The sequence below is a fragment of the Aquarana catesbeiana genome, linkage group LG09 (genome assembly GCF_042186555.1).
Source record: "Aquarana catesbeiana isolate 2022-GZ linkage group LG09, ASM4218655v1, whole genome shotgun sequence".
NCBI classification, from domain to species: domain Eukaryota; kingdom Metazoa; phylum Chordata; class Amphibia; order Anura; family Ranidae; genus Aquarana; species Aquarana catesbeiana.
In genome coordinates this window covers 167,194,860-167,206,780 of record NC_133332.1, presented here as the reverse complement: position 1 = coordinate 167,206,780, position 11,921 = coordinate 167,194,860, and the positions used below count along the sequence as shown (strand labels likewise).

Below are 11,921 nucleotides of genomic sequence, written 5' to 3'. Positions count from 1 at the left end.
GAAAAAAGGTTTGGGGTGGGTTCACACTGGTATGACAAGACTGTTTTACTACTGTCATCCTACTTTTCCCTACATGGGTCCTGTCCATTCAACTTGAATGAACAAGATAAGATATTGCCCAGACTTTGAGATAGTACAACTTGTCCTTTGACCAATCACAACAATCCCAGAGTGACAAAAATAAATTCCTTTTACTGCTCCTGTAATCAGCATGTCAAATGTCACAAGTCAGATGGTTAAGACAAGGATCCGACTTTGATCCGACTTTAATGATATTCAATGGGCTTAAGTAGGACCAAAGTCGGACCGAAGTAGTGCAGGGAGCATTTTCAAAGACGGACTAGTTAAGACGGTTCTCATAGGGAATCATTGAATTCACACGTCATGCAACATGAGCTCCCAATGTCGGAGCGGAAAGAACGGGAAGGGAAAAGAATCGCAATTTCGATTCTTAACGATTAATCGTGCAGTTCTAGTTTGTATGTGTTTTATTTATTGAAGTTTTTACTTTTCAAATTTTGTTTTTATGTAATTCTTTTAGGTGGAAGGTTTTTCACTAGGCAATTCTTGCATCATGAAATGTATAAACTATGGTAAGGATTTGGATTTCAATGATGTCTGACTGCTGTACCCACAAGGGGTTATTATGATATCTGTGAAGTGGAAGACTTCAGCTGTTTCATCTCAGTATCAATTAGAGCGAGTCTATCACTTATAGTGGGTGTGCACAGTTTTTTCAATTAAGCCCGTTTTCCATTTCTGTATGTACATATATGTCATTATTATCTGTTTTAAGATCAAACTATAAAGCACCTGTAACCACGATGTGAAACACGTCAGAGGTTTTTTATTCTTTGCTGTATGGACTGACACTAATAAATATATTTCATTGGAGTGCGGCCGTCCGGATCTTTTTTTCCCTCCAATCGCTGATGTACGCCCTTCAGTTCCTGTATCAGAAATCTAAAAAACTGTGTCTGGTCCATTCTCAAAGTAATTGTTCACTTTCGATACTCCCCCTGTGTTGGCTCTCTTCTGTAGAAAGAACATTTTTTCCATGTTTTCCCCATTCTCTCTCTATGTACAGGTGGTAGGGGTCATTTTTGGACTCCTGCTTTCTGGATCTGGTATACGCCAGTATAAGCCCTCCTGCCAGGCAGGCATAGAAGATCATTATTAGCAGGATATACAAGTATGCGTCATCATTTTCATGATCTTCACTTGAGGATGGACTTGTGTTATTGGCCCGCTCCAGCTGCTGGAGGATTTTTGTCAGGAGCTTCTTCAGAGTTGATGTATCACTGCAGTTAAGATCCATAACGAAACTTCTCCTTGTCCAATAAAAAGACAATTGTGGGAAGACCCTTCAAAACCACGTCCCCAGAGATGTAGAAAGTCACATTACCAGAGGCACATCCACATCTAGATTTTTCCTCTCCTCACCACAAAGCCCCTGTAAAATACGAAGGAGAAAATCAGTGTCAGTTCAACGTGTCTCCTACTATAATATGCAATCCACTACAACATCATCAGTATATAAATGGATAATACTGCAACATGCATACTAATAACATGAAGATTAAAGTGGAGCTCCAACCAAAGCATTTCCGGTTTTGGGTGAAGTACAGAAGTGATAATGTCACCCTTGTATCCGCCGTTGCCTTGCTTCTCTACTTTCATCTGTCACAGCACTTCATAAAACACAGTATTTCAAGTAGGGCTGCAACTAACGATTATTTTCATAATCTTTTAGTTGGCCGATTATTGTTTCGATTAATCGGTTAATAACCTTTAAAAAAAGTGTGGTGTATAATTTAGTTAATATGTAAAGTTTAAAAAAAAAAGGCAATTTATTCTTAAATATCTCTATACGCAGTGGTAAATATAAATAACCAACTATATGGTTAGGGAGTAAAATCTACTCTGAGAATAACAGACAGGAGATATACTGTATATACTATTAGAGGAGATATACTGTATATTAGAGGTTGAATCTGGTAAATACAGTACGGTCCATAAATATTGGGACATCGACACAATTCCAATCTTTTTGGATCTATACACCACCACAATGGATTTGAAATTAAACAAACAAGATGTGCTTTAACTGCAGACTTTCAGCTTTAATTTGAGGGCATTTACATCCAAATCGGGTGAACAGTGTAGGAATTACAACAGTTTGTATATGTGCCTCCCACTTTTTAAGGGACCAAAAGTAATGGGACAATTGGCTGCTCAGCTGTTCCATGGCCAGGTGTGTGTTATTCCCTCATTATCCCATTTACAAGGAGCAGATAAAAGGTCCAGAGTTCAAGTGTGCTATTTGCATTTGGAATTTGTTGCTGTCAACTCTCAATAGGAGATCCAAAGAGCTGTCACTATCAGTGAAGCAAGCCATCATTAGGCTGAAAAACAAAACAAGCCAATCAGAGAGATAGCAAAAACATTAGGTGTGGCCAAATCAACTGTTTGGAACATCCCTAAAAAGAAATAACGCACCGGTGAGCTCAGCAACACCAAAAGACCTGGAAGACCACAGAAAACAACTGTGGTGGATGACCGAAGAATTCTTTCCCTGGTGAAGAAAACACCCTTCACAACAGTTGGCCAGATCAAGAACACTCTCCAGGAGGTAGGTGTATGTGTGTCAAAGTCAACAATCAATAGAAGACTTCACCAGAGTGAATACAGAGGGTTCACCACAAGATGTAAACCATTGGTAAGCCTCAAAAACAGGAAGGCCGGATTAGAGTTTGCCAAACAACATCTTAAAAAGCCTTCACAGTTCTGGAACAACATCCTATGGACAGATGAGACCAAGATCAACTTGTACCAGAGTGACGGGAAGAGAAGAGTATAGAGAAGGAAAAGAACTGCTCATGATCCAAAGCATACCACCTCATCAGTGAAGCATGGTGGTGGTAGTGTCATGACGTGGGCATGTATGGCTGCCAATGGAACTGGTTCTCTTGTATTTATTGATGATGTGACTGCTGACAAAAGCAGCAGGATGAATTCTGAAGTGTTTCGGGCAATATTATCTGCTCGTATTCAGCAAAATGCTTCAGAACTCATTGGACGGCACTTCACAGTGCAGATGGACAATGACCCGAAGCATACTGCGAAAGCAACGAAAGAGGTTTTTACGGGAAAGAAGTGGAATGTTATGCAATTGCCAAGTCAATCACCTGACCTGAATCCGATTGAGCATGCATTTCACTTGCTGAAGACAAAACTAAAGGGAAAATACCCCAAGAACAAGCAGGAACTGAAGACAGTTGCAGTAGAGTCCTGGCAGAGCATCACCAGGGATGAAACCCAGCGTCTGATGATGTCTATGCGTTCCAGACTTCAGGCTGTAATTGACTGCAAAGGATTTCCAACCAAGTATTAAAAAGTGAAAGTTTGATGGATGATCGTTAATCTGTTCTATTACTTTTGGTCCCTTAAAAAGTGGGAGGCACATATACAAACTGTTGTAATTCCTACACCGTTCACCTGATTTGGATGTAAATACCCTCAAATTAAAGCTGAAAGTCTGCAGTTAAAGCACATCTTGTTCATTTCATTTCAAATCCATTGTGGTGGTGTATAGAGCCAAAAAGATTAGAATTGTGTCCCAATATTTATGGACCTGACTGTATCATCAGACATCACATTTTTTTTTATTTAAAAGAAAAAAAACATTAAAAAGTGGTTGTAAACCCAATGTGAAAGCCACCCCCCCAAAAAAACTAAAACCTGCAGGACAAAAGGCATAATGAGCTAGTATGCATTAAGGTGAAAAAACACGAGCCTTTACAACCCCTTTAAGACATCCACATGGTGATTTCTAATTTTTTTCTATACATAGACCCCTAAGTGTATAACTTCCAAACCAACAAAACTTTCACAGTCTGTTCGGTGGCTCTATACCAAAGGCTGCTTTCACAATGCCTTTTTATGCGTTTCCAGTATCTTTTACCAAGCATGCACCTGTGAAACGTGGGCATGCAACTCAAAAAAGGCATCAAAAATGCAACACAGGTGCATTTTTTCATGCATTTTTACTGCATTTTCTATTCATTGCAATGGCGGCCTGCATTTTTACTGCAGTTTTGAAAACCACACCAAAGATGCAGCACGCAGGACTTTTCAAAATGCACTGCACTGGTGTGCAGGGTCCCACAGGATTTAAAGAGATTGCGATTTTAGCACAGTAAAAACGCATCAGTGTGAAAGCAGCCTATACACTAGTGCTGCATACAGGAACGGAAGAAGTGGCATGGAGAATCTATGAAACAACATTACAGGACAGGTCCTTTTGAATGAGACTCACTACATATATTGAGAAAAATGTCTGCGCAAAAAGCAAACCTTACAGGTTTAAAAAATTCTTAAGTTTTGGTGTACACAGCGCTACTAAATCCCAAATTTGACAACCAAGCAGATAAAAAGCTCCTCTTTTTCGATTGCTCAAAGAAGAGGTCCCTTTCACATGATTAGTTTGATCGGGTTTTCCAGGCAGACCCTCAGTCTCCTCTATGGAGCAGCAGGTATAAACGTACTTGTGTCCGCTTACATCCAATCTGTTCCAATCAGCTAAAAACAGACGGATGGCGGATTGGATTGGGTGGCAGTCAGATGTAAACAGACCGGCGGTCTGTCTCCATCCGACTGCCCATAGAGGACAATGGGCTGTGTTTGTTTCCGCTCTGCATAAGCATAGCAGACAAGGACCAGCCATCCGCCTGCTCAGCGGAGATCAGCGGGCAGATTCCCTGCTGAGTTGGTAGAGTCCACCCCATGTGAAAGGGGCCAAATACAACACATGTTCTTTTATACAACTGTTTCACACTTGGTAACACTTTTGCAATAGTGTATAATAATGTTTAAAGAGGAAGTAAACCACTGCCTCTATTTGTTTTCTTTTTCCTGACCTGAAAGTTAAAAGGCAAAATGTGCTAGTATGCATCGCATACTAGCACATTATGTGACACTGGACGAAAGCCCTTGTTGTCACCACTGGAGGCCGCATCCATCTTCGCCTGTCTTCCTTTCGGGTCCACAGACTCCAGCTGTGTGACTGGCGGGAGCCGTGTACCGTCACTCCCGTGCATGCGCAAGGAACCTGCCAGTCATGGCACAGTGCTCTGAAGAAACGGCACGGGCGGCTGTTCCTTCAGGGAGCATGCGCTGATGACGTAATTGGCTGCATATACAGTAATTATCTCCTAAATGGCGCATGTTTAGGAGATATCTACAGTACCTATAGGTAAGCCTTATTATAGGTTTACCTATAGGTAAAAGCAATCCAATCCAAACAATCCATGCAAGTTTACTTCCTCTAATAAGATCAGCACAAATCCTTACTCTCATCACTTCTACTAGACCTGGGCCAGGTGCGCGGTCCCAAAGTGCTTGGTCTCCTACCTGGCCATTTCATATCACTGCATTTCGCTGCTGTGCCCTGGAAAAAAATACAGCATGCAGTGCTTTTTTCTTTTTAATTCTGATTTTAGGTTTGAAGATTTTCATAACAATAAACAAAATACAAAAAATATATACAAAGAAGATTCAAATAACAGCAGCAGCATCAATACAGATAGTTCTGTACCGTCATTCTTCCAGAATATACAAAGATATTCGGAAATATCCAACACAAATATTTCACAGCAACCAGGATGTTATATTCATAATAAAATTATATAATTATATATATATATATATATATATATATATATACACAACCTAACTAATCTTTTTATTTCAGTGCAGCGTGATGCAATCCAGCTCCCTGCACTGTGCTGAAGCCAATAGAAGTTAATGAAATGTCACTGTGTGGCATTTCAATAAAGTTTGTTTAATAAAGTATATAGTTTGATGCATCGCGGTCAGCACACCGCCACTGCTGTCATCCTACCGCGCATTAGTGGCTGCATTCTAATGCAGCTGCTGCTGTAAACCAGCCCCAAGTCTGTCTTCCACCGCACTAAACATTTTCAATTCATTTGATGTGCCTGGAGTCTCAAGATAGGAGAACTGTAATACCCAGCAAGTCTTCCTGTATAAACTCCAAACCACTCTGAAGGGCTGGAATGTAAAAAATCCGGATGTACTTACAGTCAGTCTTGCTGCATGCATTGTTACGCAGCACACACCACCACACACCAGGACACTAGCGGCACTTTTTTCTCTTATCGCCAAAATGCCAACACCGCCAAAATTTTGGTGCATTTCTAGTATCTAGGTCAAGGACATGCAATTAGCGGACCTCCAGCTGTAGCAAACCTACAAGTCCCATCATGACTCTACCTTTGGGTCTCATGGTTGTGGCTGTCAGAATCTTGCTATGACTCATGGGACTTGTAGTTCTGCAACAGCTGGAGGGCCGCTAATTGCATATCCCTGATCTAGGTAGTTCATTGTTTCATCCTGGTAGTGTGTAACTACCTGACTATACAAGGTACGCACAAACAGCTTACACTGACAGCCCACAGGAAGTCCTGCATGCCACTCACAATCTGCTGATCACTGGTGCAATGCTTTTGCAGGCTCCTAGTAAAAAAAAAAAAGCACATTTTTTTTAACTACAAAAAGATGTGCATTTATTTTTTTATTTGCAAAGGTGAACTCATCCTTTAAATCTATGAATCACTGAAAAGATGTCATTGTTCGATTCTGAGCAAAACCAATCACATTCATTGAAATTTATCTGAGCGGTATGGAAGAAAAATTTGATGACATGAAAGTAGATAATTGGATATGAACACTTATACCCCGTACACATGGTCGGATTTTCCGACGGAAAATGTGTGATAGGACCTTGTTGTCGGGAATTCCGACCGTGTGTAGGCTCCATCACACATTTTCCATCGGAATTACCGACACACAAAGTTTGAGAGCTTGCTATAAAATTTTTCGGAAAACAAAATCCGTTGTCGGAAATTCCGATCGTGTGTACACAAATCCGACGCACAAAGTGCCACGCATGCTCAGAATAAATTAAGAGACGAAAGCTATTGGCTACTGCCCCGTTTATAATCCCGACGTACGTGTTTTACGTCACCGTGTTCAGAACGATCGGATTTTCCGACAACTTTGTGTGACCGTGTGTATGCAAGACAAGTTTGAGCCAACATCTGTCGGAAAAAATCCTAGGATTTTGTTGTCGGAATGTCCGAACAATGTCCGACCATGTGTACAGGGCATAAGTGTGTCAATGAATGATCTTGGCGATTGGACAGAAAATCCACCCACAATTAATTATATAATCTCCTTCCATGCAAGTCCAAAAGAACACCGGATAGCAATAAAAAACAGAAATCTGTTCTGATCCTTTATTACTACACCAGACATGGACTTTAATGTCCCCGATCTGTGTCAAAGGGAGTTCAGATCGCCCCAGTCATCCCTGACTCAGGGAAGGCTTTATACTGAAGACGGACTTTTCACCATGTCAGCCTTTCTTCTCATTGTCACATCATTGTACAGGACTCCATCCCACCAATCGTATGTGAGGAGGCAGCTACTGAATACCCACTCAACTCCCCCCCCCCACACATACCTCTATATAATACTATGATGGGAACCAGCTCAATCCGGAGCTCCAGGATGCAATAAAACTCCATCCGCTGAGTACAACTATCTGACATACCAACTGGAGTCCAGACAACATGTATTCCCATCAGCTTCCCGACAACCAGCCACCAGAGGAGCCTTACAGGGATAAAATACTCAGATCATAGACTGCGGGACAACATGCCCAACGCCCCGCATACTCTGCGCCCACCTTCCTCGCATACTCTGCGCCCACCTTCCTCGCATACTCTGCGCCCACCTTCCTCGCATACTCTGCGCCCACCTTCCTCGCATACTCTGCGCCCACCTTCCCCGCATACTCTGCGCCCACCTTCCCCGCATACTCTGCGCCCACCTTCCCCGCATACTCTGCGCCCACCTTCCCCGCATACTCTGCGCCCACCTTCCTCGCATACTCTGCGCCCACCTTCCCCGCATACTCTGCGCCCACCTTCCCCGCATACTCTGCACCCACCTTCCCCGCATACTCTGCACCCACCTTCTGTAAACTCTGCGCCCATCTTCCCGTAAACTCTGCACCCACCTTCTGTAAACTCTGCGCCCATCTTCCCGTAAACTCTGCACCCATAGCCCCCTATACTCTGCGCCCATCTTCCTCGTATACTCTGCGCCCACCTTCTGTAAACTCTGCGCCCATCTTCCCGTAAACTCTGCACCCATAGCCCCCTATACTCTGCGCCCATCTTCCTCGTATACTCTGCGCCCACCTTCTGTAAACTCTGCGCCCATCTTCCCGTAAACTCTGCGCCCATCGCCCCCTATACTCTGCGCCCATCTTCCCCGCATACTCTGCGCCCACCTTCCTCGCATACTCTGCGCCCACCTTCCCCGCATACTCTGCGCCCACCTTCCCCGCATACTCTGCGCCCACCTTCCCCGCATACTCTGCGCCCATAGCCCCCTATACTCTGCGCCCATCTTCCTTGTATACTCTGCGACCACCTTCTGTAAACTCTGCGCCCATCTTCCCGTAAACTCTGCGCCCATAGCCCCCTATACTCTGCGCCCATCTTCCTCGTATACTCTGCACCCACCTTCTGTAAACTCTGCGCCCATCTTCCCGTAAACTCTGCGCCCATCGCCCCCTATACTCTGCGCCCATCTTCCTCGTATACTCTGCGCCCATCTTCCTCGTATACTCTGCGCCCATCTTCCTCGTATACTCTGCGCCCATCTTCCTCGTATACTCTGCGCCCATCGCCCCCTATACTCTGCGCCCATCTTCCTCGTATACTCTGCGCCCATCTTCCTCGTATACTCTGCGCCCATCTTCCTCGTATACTCTGCGCCCATCTTCCTCGTATACTCTGCGCCCATCGCCCCCGTATACTCTGCGCCCATCGCCCCCGTATACTCTGCGCCCATCGCCCCCGTATACTCTGCGCCCATCGCCCCTGTATACTCTGCGCCCATCTTCCTGTAAACTCTGCGCCCATCTTCCCGTAAACTCTGCGCCCATCGCACCTGTATATTCTGCGCCCGTATACTCTGCGCCCATCTTCCCCGCATACTCTGCGCCCATCACCCCTGTATACTCTGCGCCCACCTTCCCCGCATACTCTGCGCCCATCTTCCTCATATACTCTGCGCCCATCTTCCTCGTATACTCTGCGCCCATCGCCCCCGTATACTCTGTGCCCATCGCCCCCGTATACTCTGCGCCCATCGCCCCCTATACTCTGCGCCCATCACCCCTGTATACTCTGCGCCCATCTTCCCGTAAACTCTGCGCTCATCGCCCCTGTATATTCTGCGCCCGTATACTCTGCGCCCATCTTCCCCGCATACTCTGCGCCCATCGCCCCTGTATACTCTGCGCCCATCTTCCCCGCATACTCTGTGCCCATCGCCCCCTATACTCTGCGCCCATCTTCCCCGCATACTCTGTGCCCATCGCCCCCTATACTCTGCGCCCATCTTCCTCGTATACTCTGTGCCCATCGCCCCCTATACTCTGCACCCATCTTCCTCGTATACTCTGCGCCCATCGCCCCCTATACTCTGCGCCCATCTTCCCCGCATACTCTGCGCCCATCTTCCCCGTATACTCTGCGCCCATCTTCCTCGTATACTCTGCGCCCATCGCCCCCTATACTCTGCGCCCATCTTCCCCGTATACTCTGCGCCCATCTTCCCCGTATACTCTGCGCCCATCGCCCCCTATACTCTGCGCCCATCTTCCCCGTATACTCTGCACCCATCGCCCCCTATACTCTGCGCCCCTGACCCCCAGGATCCATACATCACCATGCCATCCTCCTTCATATAATCCTATCACTGTTCCTCTCACCGCTCTGCACTCACATGTGTCCATCCGATCCCAACAAGCGCAGCATTCACACTGCCTCCGGAGTGTGAGGAGGGGCGGGGCGGGGAGGGGGTGACCACACCTCCTGTACAGGGGGCGGATCAATGGGGTCCTGTCTGGCTGGGTCACGTGCTCTCCGGGGAGGGGAGGACTTGTTGGGACGAGTCTGAGCTGTGGGATCGCACGCGAGGAGAAGGGAGGGAGGGAGGAGTGTGAACTTCTCTACACCGGTCTGAGCTATGGAGTGAGGATGAGTGATGAGGGACAGATGTGATGTGAGGGACAGATGTGATGAGGTACAGATCAGATGTGATGTGAGGGACAGATGTGTCTTTCCAGCTGAAGATTTGTATTTTTGGGATGAGGGAACACACGTCTCCACTCCCTGCAGAGGCTGCTTCTACTACAAATCCCCCCAGGCTCCATTCACACTACTAATGTAATGTCATTTCCAGTGCTACTATGTAGTGCAACTTGCTTGCAGCAATGCCACCAGCCCCGTTCACACCGGTGTGACTTGTACAGGTCCAAATCGCATGACAAGTTGCACCCTATTGTTGGCAATGAAACTGTTGAAAACGACTTTGCGGTGCCGCGCTGATCTGAAAAAAAGGTTTCTGTACTATTGTTTCCAATTTCAGGTGCATCTTGCATAGACATTTGTGCATGAAGTTGCACAGATGTCAGCCAAGTCACACCTGAAGTCCTACTGACCTGCGGCTTTGAAATTGTGTGACTTTGGGCCGTTTTACACTGGTCCGACATGCGCTCCAACTTCCAGAGCACAATTTGCATGACGTGTCAAAATGCATGGCTCCCTATGAGAGCCGTCTTAACTGATCCGGCTTGTGTCTGCCCAACTTTGAAAATGCCTCCTGCACTACTTTGGTCCTACTTGGGTATGACTTCAGCCCATAGATTTGATTCACCCCAAACTCACTCATCCATGTCTTTCTGGACCTTGCTTTAGTGTGCAGTCATGTTGGAACAGGAAGGGGCCATCCCCAAACAGTTCCCACAAAGTTGGGTGCATGAAATTGTCCAAAATGTCTTGGTATGCTGAGGCCTTAAGAGTTCCCTCCACTGGAACTAAGGGGCCAAGCCCAACCCCTGAAAAACAACCGCACACTATAATCCCCCCTCCATCAAATAATTTAGACCAGTGCACAAAGCAAGGTCCATAAAGACATGGATGAGCGAGTTTGGGGTGGAGGAACTTGACTGGCCTGCACAGAGTCCTGACCTCAACCTGATAGAACACCTTTGGGATGAATTAGAGCAGGGGTAGGTAACCAGTAGCACTCCAGCTGTTGTGGAACTACATTTCCTATGAGCCATTGCAAGGCTGTCAGTTACAATTACTCCCAGAGGCATGATGGGACTTGTAGTTCTGCAACAGCTGGAGGGCCCCAGGTTGCCTACTCTTGAATTAGAGAGACTGCGAGCCAGGCCTTCTCGTCCAACATCAGTGCCTGACCTCACAAATGCACTTCTGGAAGAATTGTGAAACATTTCCATAGTCATTAGAACCCTTTCTTTGTGCTGTGCGCAAGAACCCAGATATTGTTGGCATAACAATTGGGAATACCCAACATAAAATATCGGCTTATGCCGACGATATGTTATTTTCCATTACCAATCCTGTGATATCGCTCCCAAACCTATTTAAAGAAATCAATAAATACGGAACCCTCTCTAACCTTAAAATCAATTTCCAAAAATCAGAGGCGATGGGCATTAATCTTTCACAACCGCTTAAGGTACAACTGCAGACAAATTTCAAACTAAAATGGAACGACATGGCTTTGACATATCTGGGTACTATTATCCCGACTCACATATCTAAGGTATACTAGCTAAACTTTCCCCCACTCCTCTCTAGGGTGAGAACACTACTAAAAAATTGGTCATCAGGCTTACATTCGTGGTTCGGCCGCTGCAATATACTGAAAATGAGTGTACTGCCCAAATTTATATATCTTTTACAGGCTCTACCTATACATATCCCTTCCACATATTTTCGACACATACG

General features: G+C 45.5%; 1 long non-coding RNA gene across 1 annotated transcript; it reads right to left on the bottom strand.

Annotated features, from left to right (window-relative positions):
- Window positions 1–1,315: 1,315 nt before the first annotated feature.
- LOC141108116 (uncharacterized) lies at window positions 1,316–9,946 on the bottom strand. The gene is made up of 3 exons (XR_012236011.1): window positions 9,886–9,946; window positions 7,547–7,698; window positions 1,316–1,453 (listed from the first exon to the last, which is right to left on the bottom strand). It is a non-coding gene; the product is annotated as an uncharacterized lncRNA (long non-coding RNA).
- Between the last annotated feature and the right edge of the window lie 1,975 nt (window positions 9,947–11,921).